Genomic DNA, 18,825 nt, shown 5'->3' on the forward strand with positions numbered 1-18,825 from the left:
CAGGAGGTGCCTACTACTACGTGCAGGCCGCTGACGATGACCAGGAGTATTTTAGGAGGATCCCAGGCAGGAGGCTTGCGCCTCTTTCGATCTGTATCCCAGTTTGTGCTAGCCTTCTTAAGGCAAACTTGTTTACTTATGTCTGTACTCAGATATTGTTGCTTTCGCTAACTCGTCTATGATCGAGCTCTTGTATTCGAGCCCTCGAGGCCCCTGGCTTGTAATATGATGCTTGTATAACTTATTTTTATTTGTAGAGTTGTGTTGCGATATCTTCCCATGAGTCTTTGATCTTGATCGTACACGTTTACGTCTATGATTAGTGTACGGTCAAATCGGGGGCGTCACAAGTTGGTATCAAAGCCGACTGCCTGTAGGAATCCCCCTTCCAACTCCTTGGCCGAAGTTGAGTCTAGTCATTGCAAAACCTTTACTAACATGGATGTGTGTCTTACGGGCCCACGTCGCCAATTGGGTGGTAGTAGGATCTTTTATTCCTCGTCTATACTCTGGGACTCTAATCTCTCTTCTATTCGGGTTTAAATAGTTTTACTAACTCTAACATTAGGATCTCGCGATCACCTCCACCCGGAGAGCCCCTTACTACAGATGATCGCCTGCTGCACCAGAAGATTCCTAAGATAGTCTACGATGTTCTCTCGAGACTTTGTGCCATCGCTTTTGCAATTCCCTTTCGTCGATAAACCCCCTATGGATAACCACGTACACTTGTCATTCATACAATCATTCCCCGTTGATCTTGTTATTATAAGATACCTTAAAATTCTCTCTACTGTTCCGAGAATACTTTGTGCCTACTGCCTTGCAGTTCTTTACCACATGAATACCCCTATGGATATTTCCTCGCACTTACCGAGTATCCGCTCATCCCCAGTTGTTCAGGTGTTTCACAAAGGTCTTCGAAATACCATTCGATCTCCTGAAAATCATCAACAGCCTATTGCTCTTGAAATTCTTACTCGCTTGCATTATGATTGATCCCATAAGTATGGTAATCTTATTGGCATCCTTAGTCATTATCGGTTTGAGTCTGTTGAATCAATATGTTGTGAATGCTCGCAATCGTTAATCAGATCCTTCATTTCGTCCTTCCGGCTCAGACGTCATTTTAAACATGAGCTAGATCTCGACCAATCACATTGCCTTCGATTGTACCCCTAAGGCTATTCAACTTATCCATCCCTAACCAGAGCATTGCTTCTGATCCCTTGTCTTGGAATTCATAATTCCTTTGCATTTGAGCTTTGAGTTAGTCAATTGCTTCTATAATCTGATCTCCTTGCATTATTTCTTCCTCTGGTTGAGTACCAATGCTCACATCAGATCCCTTGTGGACCACCAGACCCTTTGTCAGAAATTTATCCGACAATGTCCTTCATATTCAATAAGCTTGTGAGCCTTTCCTCGGATACATAATGCCTTTGGTAAATTGTATCCTCTCCTTTTGTCAACCATGCTCTACCTTCGAGCTTGTGTTATTTACTCCTGAAGTTTGCGGTATATGTTCCTAAGATGCCCTGATGGGTTGAACCAACACCTTCCCTAATCTGATTGAACCTGTAAGATTTCACGGGCCATACTTATCTGGTATTGCACCAGGTAAAACTTTCAACAACTAATGCCATTTTTGAAACACGAGAAGTGAATGGAAGGTTATACATTGAATAAGTGGGAGTCGACCTTGAACTTTGTGTTCATGCCCATGGACACGATGTACATCCTATCATGGAAGCTTCTCTTAAATTAATTATTTTCTTGGTATAAGTTCATATTATATCTGGGATCTGATCTTTTGCAACCATGGTTCTAGCCATATTGATACTCTTTGATTCCATTTCTCGGACAAGTTGAAGTACTTGTCTTCTGTAGATCATTGCACATGTCCAACATTTACTTTGATCTAACGTCGAGTATTACACTCTGGTATCTCGAGATTATCACGAAACTACATAACCTCTTATGAGTTCTTCATCAAATATTAATTCTCGTCAATTCCAATTTTCACTGGGTTCTGAGTTGTTATTCACTTCAGGACACCGATAAGTGAATCAATTCCGCACTCCGAATCAATAACTCTAAGTAATTTTCATTGCTTACGAGTTTAATAATCCTTTAAGTCATTCCTAGCCTGATTGCTATATCATTATCGTGCTAAATTTTAACCGTGCTACCTGGTCCTTCCCGTACCACAATTTTCAACGGTGAGCTAATCTTACGCCGATCTTCTTCGTCGTATCATTTCGCCTTGAACATCAAGCTTGATTTCGAGTTTGTGTCGTACCCCTTGTTACAATAACCTTTTGCTTCATCATTCCTTTGACTTGATGTCGTCACCGATCGATTACATCTTCATGAAATCTCGCCACAAATGTGTTGTGCACATCATCAACATTCTGAGCTCTTCCAAGATATCTATCAAATTCTGGATGAGAAATACCATCCTTTGCCCTTGATGATGTGGGTTATCATCGAAAACATTATTGCATTCCCTCCAACACAAAACTTGTTCTTGTTTTGTGTTGTACCTTGAGCTCCTTGCTATCCAACTTATGTTATGTTCTACCGTGAAGTATTACCATTTTTATGTCAAGAATGATGTGAGGATTGCTCCACCCCCTTCAAAATTCTTGGTATAGTGATACTTCTCACCATCACCATTCCTTCTTGGTCCCCGTGTTGATTCTAACCGGGATACCAACAAGCGAACGGTGTAGCTTGAATTGAAGTTATTGGTTGACCGTTCATTCTTAGACTATTGATTATTGAATCACCATTCTAACATTGATCATGCTACCTAAGGCTATATTTCGGGCGCACTTTTCAACCAATGTTTATTTGTGTATGTTTTTCCTTGAGCATACATCATTATATCATTTGATATGACAAATGTTATCTCCTTGTTCACATAATTGTAGAAATCCATCTTTTTGGAAATCTCGATGATATGTCGCTGAGTCCGTCAGCCACCTCCTCATCCTCTCCTTGGCTTAATGATGAACCCTTGTTAGGAACTCGCTTCCATATTTCATTTCCCGAGAATCATATAATGACATCTCGTCAATTGTGTTGCACCTCTTCTTCTCAGGCATCCAGAGTCCGGGGTATCCTGACACCAATCGAATCTGAATCTCGGTCGGATATGATGGTTGGAACATAATTCCAAGAGTTATAACGCTGGTCTTTTATGACCCGATAAGGTGATGTCATGCCTAGCACACCTGGCTGAAGGCCCTATTGTTATAGTTTCCTTTTTAGCAGGGTTATCCATTCTTCCATGAGGAAATTATAAGACTTAATCTATAAGTTGATCCTGACAAATCCTTTGAGTATCTAAAGTCTGACCTTTGCTTGAATAATATGGCAATGCTATCTCGAAGCATGTCTGTGATACTCCGATCATCAATAAGAACAATTGAAGCACAATGCAAAATTTTCTTTATCAATTATCCAAACACCATTGTATGGGTAATGTCATGAAATTTCTCTCCCCTTACCTAAAAGGGTTTTCTACTTTATATCCTGTCATGGATATCATGCTCTGCTTATCCTTGGGAAGGATATACCCCTGAAATATGTGTTTAAACACATTGTCTTTTCCTTGTTCTATTTAATCTAATAATCGCATTTTCCTCTCCATTGTTTTGTTTAACCTTTCTTGTAACCTGACTTAGCTGAGCAGCAATAAGTTCTTTCTTAGTTGAGCACCTCCTTGTACCACTCTGTCAGTAAAGACCTTGTTACTTTTGTTGATGACCTTCCTGTAACCACCGATGGACGAGAACTTTGCCAATTGGTATGCCTCGTTCAACAAGCAGGAAAATGGTTCTCTTCGTCCCTCGCCCTTGGTACCGATGTTGTTGCCGACATAACTGACAATCTATTCTCAGACATGCCTTGCTATCATGACCGTGCATGATGAAAGCGCCCTCCCTACTTTGTAACCCACATGGTGGGCCCATAACCCACAGTTCCACAGGATCGAAACCTGACTCTCCTGTACATCCCTGTTTCAAAGTTATCCCTTGCATTTGGTTTCATATGCAATTCGCGAGCCACCTTCCTAGTGATCTATTCTGGTATCAGATGCAATACTTATTCTCGTTGCCCTGAAACCCCTTTCACCTTCTAATTAGGCATCGACGATTGCCTGGCCGATTCCTTATTGTACCTTCTTACTTTGCTCTCGATGTTATCCTAAGTTACAACTCGAGAGTTACCTTTGGGCCAAAATCCGTGAGCTAATTACCGAATATTAGACCTTGTAGACATCTGTCCTTGTAGTTTTCCCTCCTATCCTTTAGTAAGTACGATGGAGTTCCTGAAGAAAGGGTGACGACTTAGTCATGATGGCCTGAAACAGAGGAATCAAAACGACAATGTAATGGATCAACCTCTTCGAGAAGAGAAACCAACACCAAGAAGACCCATTAGAATTTCATAACCAAATCCCTTCCCCCTTAGTCCCGCTCCTAAATCTCAGGACAAGATTTCTTGTAGTGGAGGAGAATTGCGACGCCCGGATAATTAAGCTACAACAACCCTCTGCTAATGATGTCGCGTCACTTCGATTATTGTTGCTAATCTTGCTTTAGTTCGAAACCAATTCAAAATCAAGCAAACAATAAAAGTTTTCAAATATTAAAACTAAAATGTCCGGAGTGAACCAAATATTGCATAGGTAATTATGGTGGAGAAACCACACCTTTATAAAATGTTTAAATGCTACAAGCCGAATAAAGCAGTAGCGAAAACTATTATTTAAATACTTTTAAATATTAATTAATTATGAAAACAAATTAGCTTGGGTAGCAAGTTAATGTGCCAGTGGCACATTTGGTAATATCAAATTAGGTGTCATTTTGGTATTTTGCTAAAACAAAAAAATAAAAGGAAACTAAAAGAAAATAGAAAAGAAAAATAAATAAAAGGTAAAGACAAAACATAAAAGAATAAAGAACTGGAGTTGTGGGGCACTATCTGGTTGGGCTTCAATGCGAACAGTGCGTGGCCCAGCCCACCTCCTCCTCATCTCCTTCCTCCTGTACAGGGGGATGGCGGGGCGCCCATCCGTGCCGCCGGTGGCGCCGTGCCGGCCATCCCGCAGCTCGGCGGATGGATAAGGCCACCCCCTGTGCGCCCTCTCCCCATTGGTGAAACCCTAGCCTCACAATCCCCTGCCCATGCTCGTTCCCCCCTCCTCGCTCACAACCGAGCGCGGTCCTCTCTGTGCCGCCGTCGATCCCGCGGCCGCCGTGTTCCACGAGCCTCAGCTAAGCCCCCGAGTGTGAGGTTTGCTCATCGCTCGGTAGGATTTTTGAAACTTAGGCGAAACGGGTTCGTGGTTAAGACTCCGGGTGAGAGGCTTGCTTATCACTCGGTAGGGTTTTTGAAACTTAGGCGAGTACTGGACTTCTGCTAAGCCCCCGAGTGTGAGGTTTGCTCATCGCTCAGTAGGATTTTTTTAAAACTTAGGCGAGTACTGGACTGCAGCTAAGCCCTCGGGTGAGAGGCTTGCTCATCACTCGGTAGGATTTTTTTAAAACTTAGGCGAGTACTGGAATGCAGCTAAGCCCCCGAGTGAGAGGCTTGCTCATCACTCGGTAGGATTTTTTAAAACTTAGGCGAGTACTGGACTGCAGCTAAGCCCCCCGAGTGAGAGGCTTGCTCATCACTCGGTAGGATTTTTTTAAAACTTAGGCGAGTACTGGACTGCAGCTAAGCCCCCGAGTGAGAGGCTTGCTCATCATTCGATAGGATTTTTTAAACTTAGGCGAAACGGATCCGCAGCTAAGCCCCCGAGTGAGAGGCTTGTCCATAACTCGGTAGGATTTTTTAAACTTAGGCGAAACGGATTCGCAGCTAAGCCACCCACTGGGGGATTTCAGAAACAAACGTAAACAATCGACAATCTTTTTAGAAGACTGTAAAACTCTTGTCTTTGATAAACAAACTATAAAGGTCTTATTACATCTCAACAGACTGAGTGCTTAAGTATAAAAGGGGCGGAGCAGCTCCGCATTCCAGGCGCACGGCTCGTCTTTCTTGTGCTCGACGTCGTAGAGGTGGTACGCTCCATTGTGGAGCACTCTGGTGACCACGAAGGGGCCTTCCCAAGAGGGAGCAAGCTTGTGTGGTTTCTGCTGATCCACTCGGAGAACTAAGTCTCCCTCTTGAAATGCTCGACCCCTCACGTTTTTGGCATGGAATCGACGCAGGTCTTGCTGCGCGCGGCTCGTCTTTCTTGTGCTCGACGTCGTAGAGGTGGTACGCTCAATTGTGGAGCACTCTAGTGACCACGAAGGGGCCTTCCCAAGAGGGAGCAAGCTTGTGTGGTTTCTGTTGATCCACTCGGAGAACTAAGTCTCCCTCTTGAAATGCTTGACCCCTCACATTTTTGGCATGGAATCGACGCAGGTCTTGCTGATAGATGGTTGATCGGATCAAGGCCATCTCTCTTTCTTCTTCCAGGAGGTCAACTGCATCCTGCCTTGCTTGTTCTGCTTCTTCCTATGTGAACAGCTCGACTCGGGGTGCATTGTGGAGCAAGTCACTCGGAAGTACAGCTTCGGCTTCATAAACCAAGAAAAATGGGGTTCTACCAGTCGACCGATTGGGAGTTGTCCTCAATCCCCATAATACTGATGGAAGTTCATCGACCCAGGCTCCTGCTGCGTGTTTGAGGTCGCGCATCAGTCGGGGTTTCAGTCCTTTGAGAATCAATCCATTTGCTCTTTCAGCTTGCCCATTCGACTGGGGGTGGGCGACTGAGGCATAGTCGACTCGAGTACCTTGTGAAGCACAGAAAGTCCTGAACTCATCAGAATCGAAGTTTGACCCGTTGTCAGTGATGATGTTGTGTGGAACACCATATCTGAATGTTATCTCTCTGATGAAACCGACAGCAGTACTGGCATCAAGGTTCTTGATAGGCTTGGCTTCAATCCACTTAGTGAACTTGTCGACTGCTACAAGCACATGAATGAATCCACTCCTGCCAGTCCTCAAAGGTCCAACCATATCCAACCCCCAAACAGCAAAAGGCCAGACGAGTGGAATGGTCTTCAGGGCTGACGCAGGCTTGTGAAACATGTTGGAGTAAAATTGGCAACCTTCATATTTGTCGACTATTTCTTGTGCCATCTCATTTTCCCGAGGCCAGTAAAATCCCGCTCGGTATGCTTTGGCCATAATGGTCCGAGAGGACGCATGGTGGCCGCAGGTCCCCGAGTGGATATCATTGAGGATCACTCGACCTTCTTCAGGTGTTATGCATTTCTGGCAAACTCCAGTCACACTTTCTCTGAACAACTGTCCTCTTATCACAGTAAAGGCCTTAGATCGACGGACGATCTGTCGAGCCTCTTCTTCATCTTCTGGGAGTTCTCTTCTAAGAATGTATGTGATATATCTATTGTCCAATCAGGGTTGATGACCAAAACTTCCATGATCAAGTCGACCACGGTTGGAATCTCGATTTCAGTCGGATCGGTGGCACTCTTTAGCTGTGGGGGCTCTTCGGTGAAGGGATCTTCTTGAACTGAAGGGGTATGAATATGCTCCAGGAACACATTACTGGGAATGGCTTCTCTCTTGGAGCCTATCTTTGCCAGATCATCGGCTGCTTGATTTTTTAGTCGAGGGATGTGATGGAGCTCTAACCCCTCGAACCTCTTTTCTAACTTCCTTACTGTGTTGCAATAACTAGTCATGGCTGGGCTTCTGACGTCCCACTCCTTCATCACATGATTGACCACTAAATCCGAGTCGCCATAGACCATGAGGCGACGGACGCCGAGTGAAATGGCCATACGCAATCCATACAGAAGTGCCTCGTATTCAGCCTCATTATTGGAGTCAAAGTGAATCTGGAGAACATAACTGAGTTTGTCACCACGGGGGGAGACCAAAACCACTCCAGCACCGGAACCATTCAGCATCTTGGACCCATCGAAGAACATGGTCTAATGCTCCGAGTGAATGTGGGCCAGAAGTTGCTGTTAGATCCACTTGGCGAGGAAATCAGCTATTGCTTGGGACTTAATAGCCTTCTTTGCTTCAAACTTGATATCCAGGGGAAGGAGTTCAATCGCCCACTTTGCCACTCGACCAGTTGCATCTCTGTTGTTCAAAATCTCTGATAATGGAGCATCGCTGACGACTGTAACAGAATGATCAGAGAAATAGTGTGCAACCTTCTTTGTGGTCATGTAAATTCCATAAACAAGCTTTTGATAATGGGGATATCTTTGCTTTGATGGAGTCAGAACTTCAGAAACGTAATATACTGGCGCTGAACTTTATAAGTTTTTCCTTCTTCTTCCCGCTCGACCGTGAGTACTGTACTGACAACTTATCAAGTGGCTGCAATGTAAAGAAGTAAAGGCTCTTTGCTGATTGGTGCAGCAAGCACCGGCTGGGTGGAAAGCAGGGCTTTGAGCTCTACAAACGATGCATCAGCTTCGGGAGTCCACTCGAACTTATCAGACTTCTTCATCAGTCGGTAAAGAGGCAGTGCCTTTTCACCGAGACGAGAAATGAATCGACTCAAGGCGGCCAAACAACCGGTAAGCTTCTGGACATCGTGCACACGCACGGGGCGTTTCATCCGAAGAATGGTACCAACTTTTTCTAGGTTAGCGTCGATTCCTCGTTCGGAAACGAGAAAACCGAGTAACTTTCCACCACGAACTCCGAATGTGCACTTTGATGGATTAAGCTTGATATCATACCTTCTGAGATTGGCAAAGGTTTCAGCAAGGTCAGCCAACAGGTCGGAACCTGTACGTGACTTGACTACAATGTCATCCATGTATGCTTCCACATTCCGACTGATTTGAGTGAGCAGACACTTCTGGATCATCCTCATGAATGTGGCTCCGACGTTCTTCAGGCCGAATGGCATAGCGACATAACAGAAACATCCGAATGGAGTGATGAAAGCCGTTTTTATCTCATCGGGTCCATACAGTCGGATCTGATGGTAACCGGAATAGGCGTCCAAGAAGGACAAACGCTCAAACCCCGCAGTTGAGTCGACAATTTGGTCGATGCGGGGAAGAGGAAAATGATCTTTCGGACAGGCCCGATTGATATGCTTGAAGTCAATGCACATGTGAAGCGAATCATCCTTCTTGGGGACCATGACAACATTGGCGAGCCACTCGGAGTGGTAAATCTCTCAGATGAACTAAGCTGCCAGGAGCCGAGCTACCTCCTCGCCAATTGCTTTTCTCTTCTGGATGGCGGACCGTCGGAGATGTTGCTTGACTGGTTTTACTTTCGGGTCGACTCGCAAACGATGCTCAGCCAGTTCCCTGGGTACACCCGGCATGTCAGAGGGTTTCCATGCAAAGATGTCCCAGTTCTCACGGAGGAACTGGATGAGCGCTTCTTCCTATTTGTTGTCGAGTGTTGACGAGATATGGGTCGGAGTAGCATTGGGATCGGTCGGGTGAATATGAATCGGCTTCGTTTCCCCTGACGATTGAAATGCAGAGTCTGTCGCAGGCTTCTTGGCTCGCAGCAAATCACTCGGATCTGTGTTTTTCTGATACTCTTGCAGTTCCACTACTGCCATCTGCGCATCGGCAATTTTTGAGCCCTTCTGGAAGCACTCTTCTGCCTTTTGCCGATTGCCAGTGATAGTGATTACTCCTCTGGGGCCAGGCATCTTTACTTTGAGATACACGTAACATGGTCGAGCCATAAAACGTGCATAAGCGGGTCTCCCCAGAATGGCATGGTAAGCACTCTTGAAATCCACTACCTCAAACATCAACTTTTCCGTGCGGTAATTCTTAGAATCACCGAAAACCACATCAAGGGCTATCTGGCCGAGTGACTGAGCCTTCTTGCCAGGTATAATACCGTGGAAACTCATGTTGCTTTCACTAATCTTGGACATCGGAATGCCCATTCTCTTCAAGGTTTCAGCATAAAGGATATTCAGGCCACTGCCACCATCCATCAGCACTTTAGTCAGTCGAGTGCCTTCGACTACTGGGTCGACCACCAGTGCTTGCCTCCCAGGGGTGGCTATATGCGTTGGGTGGTCCGATTGGTCAAACGTGATGGCCGTCTGGGACCACTTCAAATAACTGGGTGTTGCTGGAGCAACCATGTTCACCTCCCTGTTAATAACCTTCAATCGATTTTTGCTTTCAACATCAGCAAAAATCATCAGTGTGGAATTGACATTGGGAAAACCATCATCATCTTCTTCCCTATCCTCACCTCCGTCCGACTCCTTTTCCTTTTCCTTGGGTTGTTTCTCTCGAAACTGCTGGGTCATGAAACGACACTGTCGAGTGGTGTGTTTAGGGTAAATGATGTTCCCTTCTTCATCTTTTTTGGTATGAATATGGCATGGTAAATCCAACACGCCATTCCCATCTTTATCCTTAACTTTTTTGGGAGTCCAAGGCCCTTTGGGCTTTCCTTTGAACTTTCCTTGGGTAATAGCTAAAGCTTCACTAGGAGCAGCTGGTTCGGCTTTTCGCTTCTGTTTCCGACTGGAATTCCCTCCTCTGGTTTCTTGGGCGACTATTTTGTGTTCCACCGACTAACATGCACAAGTTGCATAAACATGTCCTTGTGGACCTTCGAATTTCAGTAGGAGCTTGATCAGAAGTATCTTGATCATCATCATTAACTTCCTCTCTAGTCGGTGCAGGCACCTCAGGAACATTTTCTTGAGTTGTGCCCTTTCCCGGTTCAAGAGGTAATACTTCATCAAGTTCTACTTTCCTCCCACTTACTTCTTTCGAGAGAAACTCTTTCTCTAGAAAGGACCCATTCTTGCCAACAAAGATCTTGCCTTCGGATCTGAGGTAGAAGGTATACCCAATAGTTTCTTTAGGGTATCCTATGAAGACGCATTTTTCCGATTTGGGTTCGAGCTTTTCAGATTGAAGTTTCTTGACATAAGCATCGCATCCCCAAACTTTTAGAAACGACAGCTTAGGTTTCTTCCCAAACCATAATTCATACGGTGTCGTCTCAACGGATTTCGACGGCGCCCTATTTAAAGTGAATGCGGCAATCTCTAAAGCATATCCCCAAAAAGATAGCGGTAAATCGGTAAGAGACATCATAGATCGCACCATATCTAATAGAGTGCGATTACGACGTTCGGACACACCATTACGCTGAGGTGTTCCAGGCGGCGTGAGCTGTGAAACTATTCCACATTTTCTTAAGTGTGTGCCAAACTCATGACTCAAGTATTCTCCTCCACAATCTGATCGCAGGAACTTGATTTTCCTGCCACGTTGATTCTCAACCTCACTCTAAAATTCCTTGAACTTTTCAAAGGTCTCAGACTTGTGTTTCATTAAGTAGACATACCCATATCTACTCAAGTCATCAGTGAGGGTGAGAACATAACGATAGCCACCGCGAGCCTCAATACTCATTGGACCGCACACATCAATATGTATGATTTCCAATAAGTTGGTTGCTCGCTCCATTGTTCCTGAGAACGGAGTCTTGGTCATTTTACCCATGAGGCGTGGTTCACACGTGTCAAATGATTCGTAATCAAGAGACTCTAAAAGTCCATCTGCATGGAGCTTCTTCATGCGTTTGACACCTATGTGACCAAGGCGGCAGTGCCACAAGTATGTGGGACTATCATTATCAATCTTACATCTTTTGGTACTCACACTATGAACATGTGTAGCATTACGCTCGAGATTCATTAAGAATAAACCATTCACCATCGGAGCATGACCATAAAACATATCTCTCATATAAATAGAACAACCATTATTCTCGGATTTAAATGAGTAGCCATCTCGTATTAAACGAGATCCTGATACAATGTTCATGCTCAAACTTGGCACTAAATAACAATTATTGAGGTTCAAAACTAATCCCATAGGTAAATGTAGAGGTAGCGTGCCGACGGCGATCACATCGACCTTGGAACCATTCCCAACGTGCATCGTCACCTCGTCCTTCGCCAGTCTCCGCTTATTCCGCAGCTCCTGCTTTGAGTTACAAATGTGAGAAACTGCACCGGTATCAAATACCCAGGAGCTACTACGAGTACTGGTAAGGTACACATCAATTACATGTATATCACATATACCTTTCGTTTTGCCGGCCTTCTTGTCCGCTAAGTATTTGGGGCAGTTCCGCTTCCAGTGACCACTTTCCTTGCAATAAAAGCACTCAGTCTCGGGCTTGGGTCCATTCTTTGGCTTCTTCCCGGCAGCTTGCTTGCCGGGTGCGGCAACTCCCTTGCCGTCCTTCTTGAAGGTTTTCTTACCCTTGCCTTTCTTGAACTTAGTGGTTTTATTCACCATCAACACTTGATGTTCCTTTTTGACTTCTACCTCTGCTGATTTCAGCATTGCAAATACTTCAGGAATGGTCTTTTCCATCCCCTGCATATTGAAGTTCATCACAAAGCTCTTGTAGCTCGGTGGAAGCGACTGAAGGATTCTGTCAATGACCGCGTCATCCGGGAGATTAACTCCCAGCTGAGTCAAGCGGTTATGCAACCCAGACATAGTGAGTATGTGCTCACTGACAGAACTGTTTTCCTCCATCTTACAGCTGAAGAACTTGTCAGAGACTTGATATCTCTCGACCCGGGCATGAGCTTGGAAAACCATTTTCAGCTCTTCGAACATCTCATATGCTCCGTGTCTCTCAAAACGCTTTTGGAGCCCCGGCTCTAAGCTGTAAAGCATGCCGCACTGAACGAGGGAGTAGTCATCGGTACGTGCCTGCCAAGCGTTCATAACGTCTTGTTCTGCAGGGAGAACAGGTGCGTCACCCAGCGGTGCTTGTAGGACATAATCTTTCTTGGCAGCTATGAGGATGACCCTCAGGTTCCGGACCCAGTCCGTGTAGTTGCTGCCATCGTCTTTCAGCTTGGTTTTCTCTAGGAACGCGTTGAAGTTGAGGACTACGTTGGCCATTTGATCTACAAGACATATTGTAAATATTTTAGGCTAAGTTCATGATAATTAAGTTCATCTAATCAAATTATAATGAACTCCCACTCAGATAGACATCCCTCCAGTCATCTAAGTATAACATGATCCGAGTTAACTAGGCTGTGTCCGATCATCACGTGAGACGGACTAGTCAACGTCGGTGAACATCTTCATGTTGATCGTATCTTCTATACGACTCATGCTCGACCTTTCGGTCTTCTGTGTTCCAAGGCCATGTCTGTATATGCTAGGCTCGTCAAGTCAACCTAAGTGTTTGCATGTGTAAATCTGTCTTACACCCGTTGTATGTGAACGTTAGAATCTATCACACCCGATCATCACGTGGTGCTTCGAAACAACAAACTGTCGCAACGGTGCACAGTTAGGGGGAACACTTTCTTGAAATTATTATGAGGGATCATCTTATTTACTACCGTCGTTCTAAGTAAACAAGATGCAAAAACATGATAAACATCACATGCAATCAAATAATAAAAGTGACATGATATGGCCAATATCACATAGCTCCTTTGATCTCCATCTTGGGGCTCCATGATCATCTTGTCACCGGCATGACACCATGATCTCCATCATCATGATCTCCATCATCGTGTCTCCATGAAGTTGCTTGCCAACTATTACTTCTACTACTATGGCTAACGCGTTTAGCAATAAAGTAAAGTAATTTACATGGCGTTTCTCAATGACACGCAGGTCATACAAAAAATAAAGACAACTCCTATGGCTCCTGCCGGTTGTCATACTCATCGACATGCAAGTCGTGATTCCTATTACAATAGCATGAACATCTCATACATCACATATATATCATTCATCATTCATCACAACTTTGGCCATATCACATCACAGAACACTTGCTGCAAAAACAAGTTAGACGTCCTCTAATTGTTGTTGCAAGTTTTACATGGCTGCAAAAGGGTTCTAGCAAGAACGTTTTCTTACCTACGTGAAAGCCACAACGTGATTTGTCAACTTCTATTTACCCTTCATAAGGACCCTTTTCATCGAATCCGCTCCAACTAAAGTGGGAGAGACAGACACCCGCCAGCCACCTTTATGCAACTTGTGCATGTTAGTCGGTGGAACCGGTCTCACGTAAGCGTATGTGTAAGGTTGGTCCGGGCCGCTTCATCCCACAATACCGCTGAAGCAAGATAAGACTAGTAGCGGCAAGAAAGTTGACAACATCTACGCCCATAACAAATTGTGTTCTACTCGTGCAAAGAGAACTACGCATAGACCTAGCTCATGATGCCACTGTTGGGGAACGTTGCAGAAAACAAAAAAAATTCTACGGTTTCACCAAGATCCATCTAGGAGTTCATCTAGCAACGAGTGATCGGATTGCATCTACATACCTTTGTAGATCACGCGCGGAAGCGTTCAAAGAACGGGGATGAGGAAGGCGTACTCGACGTGATCCAAATCACCGGAGATCCTAGCGCCGAAAGGACGGCACCTCCGCGTTCAACACACGTACGATCAGCGTGACGTCTCCTTCTTCTTGATCCAGCAAGGGGGAAGGAGAAGTTGAGGAAGATGGCTCCAGCAGCAGCACAACGGCGTGGTGGTGATGGAGCTACAGTACTCCCGCAGGGCTTCGCCAAGCTCTATGGAGGAGGAGGATGTGTTGGAGAGGGAGAGGGAGGCACCAAAGGCGTGGGTTGAGAGGCCCTCCTTCCCCCACTATATATAGGGAGCCTAGGGAGGGGGCGCCGGCCCTAGGAGATGCAATCTCCTAGGGGGGCGGCGGCCAAGGGAGGAGTCCCTCCTCCCCAAGGCACCTAGGAGGTGCCTTCCCCTTTTAGGACTCTTCCTTTTCTTATCTCTTGGCGCATGGGCCTCTTGGGGCTGGTGCCCTTGGCCCATATAGGCCAAGGCGCACACCCCTACAGCCCATGTGGCCCCCCGGGGCAGGTGGCCCCACCCGGTGGACCCCCGGGACCCTTCCGGTGGTCCCGGTACAATACCGGTGACCCCGAAACTTGTCCCGACGGCCAAAATAGCACTTCCTATATATAATTCTTTACCTCCGGACCATTCCGGAACTCCTCGTGACGTCCGGGATCTCATCCGAGACTCCGAACAACATTCGGGTTACTGCATATACATATCCCTACAACCCTAGCGTCACCGAACCTTAAGTGTGTAGACCCTACGGGTTCGGGAGACATGTAGACATGACCGAGATCGCTCTCCGATCAATAACCAACAGCAGGATCTGGATACCCATGTTGGCTCCCACATGCTCCTCGATGATCTCATCGGATGAACCACGATGTCGAGGATTCAATCAATCTCGTATACAATTCCCTTCGTCAATCGGTATGTTACTTGCCCGAGATTCGATCGTCGGTATCCCAATACCTTGTTCAATCTCGTTACCGGCAAGTCACTTTACTCGTACCGTAATGCATGATCCCGTGACCAGACACTTGGTCACTTTGAGCTCATAATGATGATGTATTATCGAGTGGGCCCGGTGATACCTCTCCGTCATACGGAGTGACAAATCCCAGTCTTGATCCGTGTCAACCCAACAGACACTTTTGGAGATACCCGTAGTATACCTTTATAGTCACCCAGTTACGTTGTGACGTTTGGTACACCCAAAGCACTCCTACGGTATCCGGGAGTTACACGATCTCATGGTCTAAGGAAAAGATACTTGACATTGGAAAACTCTAGCAAACGAACTATACGATCTTATGCTATGTTTAGGATTGGGTCTTGTCCATCACATCATTCTCCTAATGATGTGATCTCGTTATCAATGACATCCAATGTCCATAGTCAGGAAACCATGACTATCTGTTGATCAACGAGCTAGTCAACTAGAGGCTTACTAGGGACATGTTGGTGTCTATTATTCACACATGTATTACGATTTCCGGATAACACAATTATAGCATGAATAAAAGACAATTATCATGAACAAGGAAATATAATAATAATCCTTTTATTATTGCCTCTAGGGCATATTTCCAACATCGACGACGGTCATCGTGGTCGAGTCGATGATCATACTGCCCACGGTTCCTGTACTGATCCTGCTGGTATCCACGTCCCTCACGCCGCGAAGGCGATCTTGGGCTGTGAGCAGATTGGACAGTATCCGCCACCACAGACCTGCTATGAATCATATTCCGTGATTGAGATACTGTTGTATTCTGCTCCCCCGCTGCCTGGAGTAAAGCCCGGATCTGCATTAAACCTCGGCCAGCTTCTGACTGGGAAGGTTGAATTGATTCTGCTATTCGAGCTGCAGTTGTGAGATTCTGGATCGGAGTTCGGTATACCTGAGTCGAAGGCGAAAAAAGTTGTCGTCGACTGGACTCGGGAATCCGCTGTCGAGCACACTCGTCGAGTGCGCGCTGGAGGTTCTCCAGTCGAGTGCGCTCAGCCAAGTTGGCCAGGTGCGCCTCCTCCAAGGCCTGGGCCTCGGGGGTTTCTCCAACGATAGGAGTGTGAAGTGCATCCATATTGCGGCAGCGAAGATCTTCCCTCCGCTGTGAAGAGATGGGTTCAGGGCGATACTCCTCGTGGACATGTGATGGATCGCTGACGCCATCGCCACCGTCTTCACGGGTGAAGCCAGGACGACTGCGTGGTCCATTGACCATCAAGACTTCCGCCGCGGGGTCGCTGCTGTCGCACTCGGATGTTGTCTCGACGGAGCCAGTCAAACAGGCCGTAGAGAGTTTCATCGGGCTCGATTGCCGCGATTTGTGGGGTGGCCGATTGGCGAGCCACCGCATGCGGCACCCACCGCTGAAGCCGCGACCGACCGGATCGCTGGCACCGGCGAACAACGGGAAGCGAGGATGCCGTAGGAGCCGACCGATACTGAGTCGACGACTGTCGAAGAAGGACACCGCGGACGCAGGCGTGGAAGTGTGTCGCCCCGCGGACGGGGAGCGCCCCGATGTCGAGTGGAGCCTCGTGGAGCCAAGCGGAGTCGTCGGCGATGAAGACGAGCGCGCCGAGACAGATCTCGCGGCCTTCAGCCAATCCTCCACCTGAAACCATGATGATGGGAATCAGAAGAATCGAACTTCTCCAATAAACTGCTAAGACGCCTGCCTCACGGTGGGCGCCAACTGTCGTGGTTCTAAGACTGACAGTAGAATGGGGGTAGGTATGAGGAGGCAAGTTCCTAGCTATGGAGTAGTTGTACACACGAGTTTTACGAGTTCAGGCCCTTCTCGGAAGAAGTAACAGCCCTACGTCTCGGTGCCCGGAGGCGGTCGACTGTATTGTGTGTGTGTGTGTGTGTGTTTACAAAAGATGCGAACCCTTATGCCTGTGGAGGGGGGTGGCTTATATAGAGTGCGCCAGGACCCCAGCCGGCCCATGTTACAAAGGGTTTAAGGTACATTAAAGGGGAGACGTTACTGGTGACACTAGTAAATAAAGAGACGTAATGATCATTAAAGCTATGAGGTGATGTCCGACCGTTGCAGTCCGGGGCGACCTTAGACCTTCTGGTGGTCGAGTGACAGTCTCCGCGGTCGAGTGACTTCAAGTCTTCCGAGTGGAAGTCCTCATGGTCGAGTGGATGATGACTCCTCTTCGAACGCTTCTGGTTTTAGGGTTACGTCTTAGGGGAGGGTGTCTAGGTCAGGCCTATGACCCTACCCTAGGTACATATCTTCATCAGTCATCACCTCCCAAAGCTTCCCTTCATCCCATGTCAGTGCAGGGTTTCGAACGATACCCCATCGGGATTGAAGCACACCAAAAGCACGTTCCACATCCTTTCTAGCACTCTTGCATTTGGGAAAATCTCTTTCTCTTCTCACCTTGGGGGTTCAAGATTGTCTTCACAAAAGTTGACCACTGAGGATATATACCATCAGCTAGATAGTATCCCTGGTTGTACTGGTGGCCGATGATCTCAAAGTTGACAGATGGGGAGTGGCCTTCTGCAAGCCTTACGAAGACTGGAGAACGCTGCAGCACGCTAATATCATTGTGAGAACCTACCATGCCGAAGAAAGAATGTCATATCCAAAGATCCTACGAAGCCACTGCTTCTAATATGACAGTGCACGCTTTGACATGCCCTTTGTACTGACCCTGCCAAGCAAATGGGCAGCTCTTCCACTCCCGGTGCATACAATCGATGCTGGCAAGCATGCCTGGAAAGCCCCTAGTTGCGTTGGTTGCCAACAATCTCTTTGTATCAGCGACAGTTGGCTGCCTCAAGTACTCAGGGCCAAACACTGCCACCACGACCTTGCAGAACTTGTATAGTGACAGCAGACATGTGGACTCACTCATACGCACATACTCATCCACCAGATCGCCTGGAATTCCATATGCAAGCATGCGGATGGCCGCGGTGCATTTCTGGCAAGAGGAGAATCCAAGCTTGCCAAGGGCATCCGTCTTGCACTCGAAGTATGGGTCATGAGCAACCACTCCCTCTCGGATATGATTGAACACATGCCTTGTCATATGAAAACGGCGACGGAATTTATCCGGCTTGAAGAGCGGGGTGTTCGCATAGTAATCGGCATAGAGCAGGGTGTGGCCTCTCTCCCTGTTGCAATTCAGGTTAGGAGCACGGCCAGGGAGTGACCCCTATACTGAGGAAGCTGTCATTCAATGTGGTCCTGAACGACCAGTGCAGCCACCACAAGATCTTCATCATCCAACGATGAATCGTCCGATGAATAAATGAAGTGGTGGAAGAAAAATTCATCTCCATTGTCCATACCTTTGTGGGCAAAGCGTCGAACACCTTGCGGTCGTGGTGGCAAAGAGGCCGCGATGATCACCTCGGTGCAACAAGGGTGGTTGGCGGCCGACTACTGGCTACTCTGGAGCACTC

The sequence above is a fragment of the Triticum urartu genome, chromosome 4 (genome assembly GCF_003073215.2).
Source record: "Triticum urartu cultivar G1812 chromosome 4, Tu2.1, whole genome shotgun sequence".
Taxonomy (NCBI): Eukaryota; Viridiplantae; Streptophyta; class Magnoliopsida; order Poales; family Poaceae; genus Triticum; species Triticum urartu.